The sequence below is a fragment of the Mastomys coucha genome, unplaced genomic scaffold, assembly GCF_008632895.1.
Source record: "Mastomys coucha isolate ucsf_1 unplaced genomic scaffold, UCSF_Mcou_1 pScaffold21, whole genome shotgun sequence".
Lineage (NCBI taxonomy): Eukaryota > Metazoa > Chordata > Mammalia > Rodentia > Muridae > Mastomys > Mastomys coucha.
The window spans coordinates 50,809,723-50,822,797 of record NW_022196904.1 but is presented as its reverse complement, the minus strand read 5'-3'; the positions used below and the strand labels follow the sequence as shown (position 1 = coordinate 50,822,797).

The 13,075-nt window shown below is 36.0% G+C and overlaps 1 long non-coding RNA gene across 1 annotated transcript; it reads left to right on the top strand.

Moving 5' to 3' along the window:
• The first annotated feature begins 489 nt into the window (after nt 1–489).
• On the top strand, nt 490–5,439 carry LOC116100543. Its single transcript, XR_004122621.1, has 3 exons — nt 490–632; nt 1,914–2,022; nt 5,314–5,439. It is a non-coding gene; the product is annotated as an uncharacterized LOC116100543 (long non-coding RNA).
• The last annotated feature ends 7,636 nt before the right edge of the window (nt 5,440–13,075 follow it).

Here is a 13,075-nt window from a genome sequence, read left to right as displayed (position 1 = left end):
CTATATAATATTCCTTGTCTGAATGTATAGACTTGTTTCTAAGGACAATTGATCAATAGTAATGTATAGAAAAGTGGTCACAATGGTAGAAAGTACATATTTTGCACTTTGTTCACTTGTAAACCAGCACATCCTGGAAGAATGGACAGAAAGAAAAAAAAGGTGCTAATGTAATGGCCCATATCAGCAAACCGGTAAAATAGTTGATGATCCCACCAGGTTGTTGCCTGGTAATTGGACATCCAGGAAATTTACGGTCAGAAATATGTACCATAATATTCAATCTCCACAGAATATTATACAATTTGCCATTGTGTGTTAGTGTGTCCTAAGTGCATACTTTACTTTCATGTTTCAAATCATAACTGTAAGTGTTATAGCTCTGGGGGAAATGTATCCTGGTACTCAAGAGCTGAGTAATACCACAAAGAAACACCATGTAACAAACCTTATAAAAGAGATTTCTTTTTAGGAGGGAAAAAAATGACAAGAGCCAGCACCAGAGATGGCCAGTTCCGAGAGAAATGGTATGGAGTTGGTAATGGAGATGCAAGTCAGGCTTGGCATTTGTGAGAATCTTGTAGCCTTGACTGATCGGTATTCAGAATGCTTCTTTATTCATACAGACCCCTGTAAGTATGGATGGATTCAAAATATAGAGCACTTGTCATCTGAATCTTATATGGAATTTAATCCTCTGAGTGTATAGTAGGAAAAGGCTTGTTTATCTTTCTAAGTTTACTTTGTTCTGATTATCTTCTTTCTGAATAAGTACGTGGACAGATGTTTCAAGGGAATCTTGGACCCATAGAATCATAGGGAAATCTGTGGAGTCTATGTGAATCACAATCACCAGGACACATGGGAAACCTTCAAGTATGGCCAGCTAAGGAGAGTAGTGTGCTTAAGACTTCCCTGGGGAAGCTTAGAAGTAGTAGTCTGGAGGAAAGGCATAAACTATTCATTAGAACTTCCCAATCATTGTAATATTCCCAAGTCATATAAATATTAACACTCCCCTCCCCCCCAAGTATCCTGAATTAAACTGACGAAAAGTGAAAGTTGGCAAGACAGTGATCATAATATTTGGCCATGTGGCTCAGTTTTGCTGCATCTTTTTCAAACAGCTGTACTGTCTTTATGAATTTTACTATTCTTATTAGATATGGCTAGGCTAAAGAATCTAGAAGGTTGGCTGCCCCTGTTACAAGCAGCAAGGGATGCAGCAGAAGACAGAGGCTATAGAATATTTCTTAAGGTGGATCATTATTCATGAAAGACACTTCCAGGGTGAGGATTGATGGTATTTCAAGTCCAGAGTTTGTTTAGACTTCATATCCTGAGCTTCAGCATTTATTTTATAGGGTGGGTGCTGCTGCTGGTTGTTAGTGCACTTATAGTGTTCTGTGCTTGGAACCTGGTGGTATGAAGATCCTCAATTGAGGGGCCTGGTAACCAATATGTCCTCAATGACATACAGTAACTAACCTGGATCTGTTCTCAATAACTAAGTGCTTTTATTATATGGACTGTATTAAATGTTTATTGTTGTTGCCCATTTTATGTCATTCACATGAAGGTATTCTATTGTCCCTATCTAATTTAAAGAGGATAGAAACAGAACTGTTAAAAGAATGAGTATCACACTTTAAAAAAATGTCTAGAGAAGAAAAGATTAACATTAGAACTTAGGTAAACTTTTGCTTGCAACATATGAAAATAAACATTTAGACACTAGTTATTTTTTAACTCAAAGATAATTAAAATTGAGGGTGTGCTCTACAAATGTAAAGGAATCTCATTGCACATAAAAGTACAAGACAATTCTACCCTGTAACAAGCTTTGTAACACTCTGCAAACAAGTTCATGATTCTATTCTTCTGTATCTTTCTTATGCCGATCTGTCTGCTAGCATACTGAACAAGCTGAAAAGTGCTCCTAAATCAGCTAATTCATAAAGATGCATGGTGACAGTGAATGTGAGAAGTAAGCCACAACTTAATCAAGCACGAAGAGAACCTGTAAGTGGCAAACGGGAATAAGTGTCTTAAGCATGCTAATAATTAAGAAAAAACTAACAAATTTGCCTTAATTCCATTGTTCCGAAAAAAGACTTTCTGAGAGCATACTGTATTTGTTTTGCTGCTACTTATGAAAGCATTTGAGGGATGGTACTGAGGTTAGCTAGAGCCCAGTATTCAGAAAAATACATTAGAGAATTATGAAAGTATACCACATAATTGGGAAGAAACTTCTCACTATGCAGTGGCTTCTACAGAGCATTTTATAGGACTGATGCACAAATTAAAAAAAAATAATTAAGGCATGATTAGCAAATATAAAATTATGATTATACTTTTTGCTCAATTTTTATTCAAGAACTCCCCAAATCACTTTTTTTACTGCTTAAATTAGAAAAGGACAGCATAGTAAATGGTCAGAGGAACTTACTTTCTAAAGTACATGGTGATTTTATGCTGATTTTGTGGTTAATGTTCTGTAGATTTTAATGATGATCTTGGAAAATAAAATAATTAGATGTAATATCTGATTTCTATTTAATACTTAAATATGTAATTCGACCTCATAGGAATATTGATCCTATTTGTGAGAGGCAGAAAAGTCCCACAGAGTCTCTATAAATTTCCTTATAATAAACATGCTCATGTAACTTTACTGTCTCCTTTTGGTGCTCAACGTAATGGCTCTGGCCAGGTAAGCGATCTCACTCATTCTCTTTTCCTTTTCTTTTTTTTTCCTATTTTCAGGCAAGGAATAGACCCCAATTATTTGCCCACCAGACTAGAACTCTTATCACCCCGTGGAACAAGGTGTCCCCAAAGCAACCCATTCCGTGGCATTCTTTAATGGTTTTTACCAAAGCTTCATTACATTCTCTATGTATATTTTACTATAATTTTTCTTGCAAGAACACAAGCAGGGATCTTAGAAGAATTTAAAGACTTTTTTGGTGGGTGTTTATACCCCTTGAGAGAAACTATTTTGCCATGGTGGATGCTATAATGACTACTGTTGTTCAGTGTTATTACCATGTTTGAATTAAAATACCTTTGGACCTTATCTCAGTGGTTTGCAGTTAATGCTCATCAGACTTTAATTTAAAATGGTGTCTGGGAAGAAGAAGGACAGCATATCAAAGAAGCAACATCCTAAGTACTTTATAACTCAGTGATATCAGGGTCATTGGGTAGGAAACCCGACAGAAATAAAGGGGTCATAGAAGATAACTAAGAAACCAAATATTTGTTTCCTTGCATCCTTACAACCTAAAGTCACCTCATTACAATTGGATGTAGATAGTGTGTGTGTGTGTGTGTGTGTGTGTGTGTATGTCTAGGTATAGAAAGGGATATCAGTATGAAGGGAATAGGATGTCATTTTTTTACATTTGGTCAACTCAATGCAAACTGAATTCAACAGGGTAGAGACTGCCTTAATTAACAAATTGCCTCTATCAGATTATCATGAGGGCATGAAATTTCTTGATAGATGAATAATGTGTGATAGACATTGCATCATGGATGGTGCTATGCTGGTAAAGGTCATCATGGGTATAATGAGAACACAAGCCATGGAGAACTTGCCATGCTACTTGAGTTTTACCACCAAGGGGAGTTCAAGCTCCTATGGGGTATTGGGTGTGGGAAAAGAACTGAAACCCTGAGGGCCATCAGAAAGAATGGAAACAAGCAATCTTGGGAGGTAGGAGGTTGTGGGGACTTTACAGAATGCACCAGAGACATGGGATGCAAGAGACTCTCGAGACTCAAAGGGAGAAACCATAGATGAAATCTCCAAAGGTAGGGAGAGGGAACTTATAGAACCCACCTCCAGCAGCAAGACAAGGCATAAAATGAGGGAGGGGGGGCCATTCCACAGTCACAACTCTGACCCATAATTGTTTCTGTCTGAAAATATTACGGGGATGGAAATGGAGAGGAGCCCAAGGAAAAGAAAGTCCATCAATAATCCCAAAGTGGGATCCAGATCAAGGGGAGGTCCCAAGACCTGACACTATTGCTGAGGCTATGGAGCACTCATAAAAAGGGACCTAGCATTACTGCACTCTGGAAGACCCAACAAGAAGTTGAAGGAGTCAGATGTAGGTATTTGCACCCAACCAATGGACAGAAGCTGCTGGCCCCTGTTGTTGAATTAGAAGGGTAACCCTGTAGGAGGACTAGCAAGTCTCAATCAATCTGGACCCCGAGATCTCTTAAACATTGGACCATGAAACAGGCAGCATACATGAGCTGATATGAGGTCCACAACACACATATAGTAGAGGACTTCCAGGTCTTTGTTCATTCAGATATGATGCACCTAACCCTAAAGAGACTGGATGTCCCACAGAGTTTAGAGGTCTAGTTGGGTGATTTTAGGGGTGGGGACGTCCATGTGGAGATAGGGGGTGGGGAGGATGTATGAGATGTGGAAGAGTTGGAGGGTAGAAGGGGTGGGGGAAAATGTGGAGTGTAAATAAGTAAATTAATTAATAAATTTAAAGAAGAAAAAATAGACACTAATGGATATGTATTTTTTTCATGAATCTGAGTGATATGAAAAATAAATAAAATGTTCTATTTTATCTTTTCCTGTTGAGATTATCATCAAGTAACAGTTGAATAACAAGTAATTGAAGGGATGTCTTCTAGGAAGTTGTAGGAAGCAGAGTACTATAAACATTCATGCAAGATTGAACTTTCTTTAACACTGCTATATTCATATTTAAATGATGTTAATACAACATAAAATTGAAGTATACATCATGTTTTCAATGTAGATAGTATAATGTCAGAGATGCTAACAATTAAATATCTAGTAACAGAAATCATTCAAGAGGAAGTTCATGTAACAGTACATTCAGGGCTTTTGAGGAGTTGGAGTGCATACAGAGCACTCCAGCATTCATTTTGTGACAGAACAGATATACTTAATATTCATATAGATGTTTGAGTCTTCTCATGACCCTCTCAGAGCAAATTTAGTATACCTATACAACACTTACACACAGCATATGATATTTAAAAACATTGGAAAGTGTAAGTATGATTGCAATACTAGTCCATTGTTTATTTGAGATGAAGACAATGTTTTCATTGCTGAAGAGTGAGGTAGCAAGTCAGAATATTTACGATGTACTACAACTTTGCTTCTATGTAAGGCCTGAATTCAGCAGGTTTTATAATTTGTTTTTCCCCAGCATCTTGATTGTTTTTCAGGTATTTCTTATTATTAATTACATTATTTACATCTCAAATGTGACCTCCACCTCCTTGTCCCTCCTACAGAGTTCTTCCACACATCCTCCCTCCAGTTCACATCTGAGAGAGTGCACTTCCTGGGTATCCACCCACCCTCTGGGAATCAAATCTCTACAGGGTTACATGTATCATCTCCCACTGAGGACAAACAAGGCAGCCCTGTGCGAAATATGCGCTGTGGCCTCAGACCAGCCCACAAATGCTCTTTGGATGGTAGTTCAGTCTCTGGGAGCTCCTAGGGGTCAAGGTTAGTTGATACTGTTATTTTTCCTATAAGATCATCATCCCTTTCAGTTCCTATAATATTTCCCCTAATTAATCCATAGTGTCCTTGTTGCAGCACTTTCTCTGTCCAATCACATTAAGGCAATGACAGGTCTGTGATTGGACAGGAATAGAGAGGTGAAGCTAGAAGTTTAGGAGTGAGGAGGTCAGAGGTCAGAAAGAAGCAAGGGAAATCATCATGGAGGCAGGTGAACAAGAGAATGATTCAGATCCCGCATGGTTTTAAATAGCCACAGGTAGTTAAGGTATTTACAAGGTTAGAATAATTGGGTTAAAATATTATCTTTATCATTTGTCTCTGAAATTATTGTATTGGCATCTTGTAAATTGTAATTTTATTAATATATAAACCTGATGGGATAATTAAGTCTTAAGAGTCATGTTTCTACCAGGTAACTAGTTGCTAGATAAATGATTTTGGGGTGTGTGGAGCATTGCATGTAAGTGAGATGATCTTGGTAGCTGGGAGAAAATAGCCCACCAGGACATAGTTATATGGCCAGCCAGTACTGGTGGCACTGGAGCAAGAACATGGACCAGCAGGCCAGAAAAGATTGAGGAGTGATCTCTCTCTTTTTTTTAATATTTCCCACAAGAGGTCCTGACATCTGTTCAATACTTGACCATGAGTATCTGCATCTGTCTCCACCAACAGCTGTTAGAGCTCTCAGAGGACAGCAATGCTAAGTTCCTATCTGCAAGCACAATGTAGCATCAGTAATAAGGTCAGGAATTGCTACCTATACATAAGATGATTTCTAAGTTGATCTGGACACTGGTTGGCCATTCCTTCAGTCTCTTCTCCATTTCCATTCATGCATTTATTTCAGACAGCAGCAATTTTGGGTTGAATGTTTTGTAGGTGGACTGATGATCCCATCCCTCCACTGATGCTCTATCTAACTACTAGAGGTAGTTTACCAGGTTTCATATCTCCACTGTTAAGTATTTCACCTAAGTCACCCACACTGAGTTCTAAGAGCCTCCCCCTTTCTAGGTCTCTGGGACTTTCTAGAGGTTCCATCCACCCTCCACCACTAGCAGAGTGGCTCTTTGCTTCTGGGATTCTCTCCTGTCACTCCCTTTTGTGATCCTACCCCAGTTTTCCTTTTCCCCCCCTTACATCCATATCCCTCCCTCCTTCCCTTCCATGATTATTTTGTTCATCTTTCTAAGTGAGATTTATGCATCCTCACCTGGGCCTTCCTTGTAGCTAACAGTATGTTCCTACAGTCAATTTGTCCTCTTACAATTTTAGACCAACCTTTTTGTTACTGTAAAACTTTTCATGCAACAGAAGCATGCAACATATCACATCTCCAGTTGTGTATTAATTGACAGGTCTGCTTAACTGTATGCCTTTTATATTTGTGTAGTCCATATCAAGGTTGTCAAATTTGTATTTTACTAAAATTAAAAATATTTAATTTTTTTCTTGCATTATTTTATAGCATCTTTGGGAAAATATTTATTTGTGTAGCTTGTTCGTTTTAGGTAAGTCTTTCCTCTATAATTGTGTAATGGTATTTTACATATTCTGAATGATAGCCACTACTTGCCTGATTTGAAAATATATCACTCCATTTCCTGAGATGTCTTTCTACAGGTTATGATTTCTCAGTTTCTTTCTTTATGGATGATGCTTTTGTCTCTTTGTTTCTATGTTTATTAGTGATTAGAAATGGGAAGATGGGGGAAAATTGTGTCTCAAATAATGTCATGAATATATGAGTTGAAATATATTCTGTCTCTAGGGTCATTTCACCAGAGTAGATGCAGGAAAATATCACCTATATGATGGTTTTCATCCATCAGTCTGCCCACCACAGGAAAATATTTCTCTAACAAATTCTCCTTATATTTATGGATCAGATTACCTGCAGGAATATATATCATTTTTCTTTGTATTCTTCTAAGCATCAGGGATTGATCTAATTTGAGTGATAAGCAAATTAAAGGATAGACATTAAAAAGTGAGTTTGAGTGGACCCTGCTGGCTCTGATGGAAAGTACTGCCTCTTCTCTGGTCTTTAGTACATATATTTTACACATCTGGATCAAGGAAATAGTTTATTTTATAAAGCTGTTTGTTGTATATAACAGTATTATATACAACAAGGAGGCAGGCTTATGGTATATGAAAGGGTAAGCATGCTCATACAATCTAAGGAATCTCTGTATTGAAGCATATCTGAACTGCAGGTATCCAACGAGGTGAAACCTGTGGTTGATTGTTTCTATGTACACTGTCAACATTACCATGGATGTTGCAATACCACCAAGCCTCACCTGAGAAAAGATTGATAAATACTTTGGATTGGATTATTGGATTATTTTATATTGCCATGGCCAGAAAGAAAAAGAAACATACTTGTATAATTTTATAATCTCACCACAGGTTTTTTATTTACTTTATGTTTGTGTGGTAAAATAAACATCAGTGTTCATACATACATATACTAACATGGCTTTTAAGGCTATAAGACCTTATCAAATGCCATCCTATACTGGTCTCTATATTCATTCTATAATATTTAATTTCTGATTTAAACACAGTATATTATTTTGGGTACACCAAAAGTGAATTAAACCATAAACAAACTCTTAATTCTACCTCTTTGAGAGGCTACCAGTCTTCGGTAAGTCCCCAGACTTTGACGCAGCTGAATTACTGATGGAAGTTCCATTCAGACTATAAAACTCAACATGTATACAGCAACACCTGTCTAAACAAAAACAAAGCAATGTAATCTATCAAAGTCCATAGTTGTGGGGTATCTTCTAAATATACTAACTTGTCTTATTTGTTTGTTTGTTTGTTTCATTTGGTTTGGTTTGGTTTGGTTTTTGTTTTTGTTTTTTCTGCTTTTGTAGTTCTGGCTATTCCTGTCAAATATAAGTATGTCAATCAAAGTTATGGGTTTTGTGCTGAAAAAGCTCATCCTAAGAAAAGATCCAGAACACAGATGTAGTCACTGGCTTGTTAATAAAAAAAAATCCAATTAGCTTAAACTTCTGTTTAAGTAGACTTCTCTTGTAGATACCTCACAACACCTCCAAATTCTATAATACTACATTGCACTAGTCCTATGCTTGACAGTTTTTAAAATTATTTGATTTAACCAGGGCTCATACTTATATCTTCATGTGCACAATGGACAGTATATGAACTGAGCCATTCTTATACCCTCATATGATTTTTCTTACATTTTATTAATATATGTATGAAGTCATAAATTTCTGTTCTTATTAGCTGTTTGACTAGTTTTAGTATCAAAAGCATCATACAAAATTTTCTGGAAAATATAATTTAACATGCATGGTTATAATAGATAGTTTGCATTAATTATTTAAATCCTTCATTTATTAACCAGGGAATTATTCCTGAATGCTCATGAGTAGAACCTAAGTAATGACCACATGAACCTGGAAGGGGACACCGTCCTGATGATTCTTGAGTTCAGATTCCATCCTCAGCCACGATTGACATCAACCTTTTCTGACTGAAAGACTGTGAGTAATTGCTATGTGGCTCATCAAAGACACACTGTTCTTTTATTTTATACAATAATGGCATAACATAGATAGTAGTGTGCATTAGTTGGTATGATGTTGAGAACTAATTCATAAAAAAATGATGGCACTTAGAGAAATATAAAAATAAATAGATAATGATTTCACAAGTAGTTTGTGAAGAGTATCCACTGCAATTTGTACAAACATATATACTGTATAACTCAGGTTTCTCTATAAGAACCTCAAGCTGTCAGATGGTAGCCTGAGAAAATGTATTACATTGTTTGTATAGAAAAGAATAAATGAACACTCTTTTACAGTTCAAGTTTTCTCTACCTTTCATTTTATAATGTTTTATATTCTTCAAAGTTTGATAAATATATACACTCTCCATATTACTTTCCTCAAAATTCAAGCTAACATTTATTTGTTTTTTTATATGTTTTAAATTCTCTGAGTCCAATTAGTACTACCTATGTGTATATTGATTTTGGGTCATTCACTGCTACATTGGTAACCTATCTCAGTTGCCTACATCCCCAAATACATATGACTCTTCTTCCCCTGCACCTACCCACTGCAAATATTTTCACATGGAACAGGAACTCTATATATCCCTCTCTTCATTGCTTGAATTTTCCTTACTTGATTTTAATCACCTCCTATTTGGTAACTAATTTTGCTGTGTTTTGTTTAATAGCCAGCCATGCATAAAAACAATATTTTTCTACATCTCTTGGACATTTTCCTGTTTGTATACCTTTCCCATGTTTATATTCTTACTTTTTCTCCCTCTCCTCTGCAAGTTTATATAAATATTCCAGTAATGTTATAGTAAAGTACATTTCCAGGTACACACACACATACAAATGTAAACCATACACATACACACACACTCATATATATACATATATATTTTTTCATTTATATATATATAATATGAAAATAAGAATTTATTTCTATGACATGGGGGAATCTAAGTCCTTAAACGTATTTGTAGGATAAAAATAAGGTACGATTCAGTGCTGATACTAAGCAAGAATAACACAGGAAACTTGAGATCTGAGAGTCTTTTCAAAATATCTAACCAAAAGGTCAATTATCAGAATTCTAGACTTTAGATCATTTCATCTCTAAGTACTACCAAAAATCCTTGTTAAAGGCAGTTGTGGCACATGCCTCAGAGACAGGCAGATCTCTGAGTTGAAGGCCAGCCTGGTCTACAGAGTAAGTTCAGTACACATATAGAGAAACCCTCTCTTGAAAAACCAAACCAAACCAAACAACAACAACAAAAAAAAACCCTCAGACTTTATTCACACTGAAAGAATGAACTAAATAATAATCCAGATAACAGCATCCTCTAAGATACAAATAGGATAAAGTGATCTCTTAAACTATGTATCATTCAGAATTTTATGCCTTTTTGACAGTTGTGGAGAAAATTTTGATATGACCATGATTATCATTCCATCTCTATGCCCCTTTATGAGTGAGTGGCAAAATATCATTGTCTAGTAAAGGTGATACATCAATTCATGTTTTACTTCTAGTAATAGAAAGGAGAGTAGCAGGATTCTGATCTAATCAAAAGGTAAGGTTTGACCTTGTATATTGCTGTCTGGATCGTCCTTATATATAATCATAGATAAAGCATATGCTTAGAAATTGGAGCTCAATAAATCATTAGTTTTCCGGGGTTGTTTGAAGAGTGTCCATTAATAGAAGAATTTTATAGAGGGATTACAGCATAGAATAAAAGAGCTACTGAAGTATTAGAATTTAATTTTCAGATTAGATTTAGAAAAATGAAAAAATGAAGTGAAAGGAAATCCAAACTCTGTGCTAATGAAATTGTGGTAGTCTCTAAAGACTTACAAGAAGTTCATAAATGACATCCATGAAAAGTCAATTAAATGAAACCAAGTCTTCCTAATTATCCATTTTTCATTATATTTTTCCTTTAAAAACAGGAACTGCCTATTAGGATATACCTCCCCAGTTAAAGTTTAATATGCCACCATAAACCCACAAATTCAACTTTTGAACATAGTATTTGTACATATAATAGTTATATAAAGGGGTAATCCTTGGAAGGAGAGGTCTATAGATGTGCCTTATCATGTTGGGCATCTAACTGGGGGAGAAAGTGATGGTAATCCCAAAGACGAATAGGATAAAGTGATCTCTTGAACTATGTGTAGACATTGCACGGACTCTCTTCACAAGCACAATAATCACTCTCCACCTCTGGAGGTACTGAATTGTGTAGAACTCCCTAGGTATGAGCTGGGAATAGATGCTTAAATTACAAAAGTAGTGTCATTAATAGGATAGCAGCAGAGACCAGGTACATCAATTCAGACATTGGTGGAATCAATGCAGACATTGAAGGAGAAGATAATTGAAGAATTGAAGAGGATATAAGTAAGTGATTCTGGGAGAATGAGTAAAGTTTTACACACAATTTTAGTGCCTCACATGCATTCTAATATATCCAACATTAATATATGTGCCACAGATCAACTTTGACACTGCAGGGCAAACTGCAGAAGACCGCAAGTGGCAGTGGTAGGGGTTAGTATTAAGAGCAGTTGAAGGATGTTGATCCAGATACCTATAGGAGTTTCTGCCTATGGCAGCCAGTGATAAGATATGGTGGGGGGAGTAGGACCAAACATACACACAGACACAGAATGGTTGAAACAAAAGCTAAGCTTCAGCAATTTACTTTTTCTCTCAACAGCTATTTAGACCACTTAAGGCAAAGTTTTTCTATTAGAAAGAAACTTACCTCACATCCACAAGTTATACATGTTCTAGAGATATTCACTAGCAAAACATAATCTTCAAATAGAGATTAAAATATATACACAAAAGGAAACTACAACAGTATATTTATTACATGTTTCATATGAATCCTATATCTAACTAAACAACTCTCATCTATATTTATTTGCAAAATCCCATTGTGACACCAAAGCAGTAATTAATTAGTCAACGATTAACAAAGTTTAAGTAACTCAAGTCTATAGCAGCAAGTTACTACCTGTGCTTGGTTGACAACCATCTGTACTTACTCAGGAGCAGTTCATATATCTTACATCTTATTTTTGAAGTTCAGATCAGTAAAGTTGGCTAATCGTCTGTTCTCTGTTCTTATACTCATAATGAAATTATTTGTTCTTTATCATAAGCTCAGTTTTTCATAGTGTACATAGAAAACCTGCTACCTTATCCCTAGATCACAAGATCAAAGAACTCAGGCCCAACATAGATTGTATGCTTTCTGTGACCATTAGCTTGCCCAAGTCTATTTTTCTTGCCTCTAAAATTACATGCTTATAATGCATGAATCCTCACAGTATGCCTTTTTGTCACTCCAGAAGTTTTTGTCATTCTATCAGGAATGGTAACAAATTTTTTGTTACTTCTAACTTAAAACTTTCTATCAACTGTCCTAACTTCCCAACTTAATACTTTTTATGTTACCTATACTTTTATAGAATTACCCTAATGTCCCCAAATAATTTAAATCAAGCTAATTTCCTAAAACTACATGAATAAAATTGGAAATTCCATAAAATCACTAGTTCATCTTGAGAGCATTATCTCAAATCCCTTCATCTTCATGATGAACTGCAAGAAACTTGCCCATCAAGGTAGGATATCACCCAGGAAGTAATAAAAACAAGTTTTAAATAGTGAGGCTCTCCCAGTGTCCACTTATACCAAGCCAAGTAAATGAGTATGGTAATGAAAATGAGAAATATGGGAAAGCACAGCTGTATCCAGAAGCAATTAGAGGACAAACCTCTGAAGTTGTGCCATACCAGAGCTCACCCAGTACAGCTGAGCAGAAAGTTGGGCTGTCACCAGGAGGCTCTCTTGCCAACTGTAGCTCTTCCTGCATAATGCCTGACATACATACACGAAACAATTGATGATATTATATCAGATATACCCATGTTCAAAAGCACCTACTCTC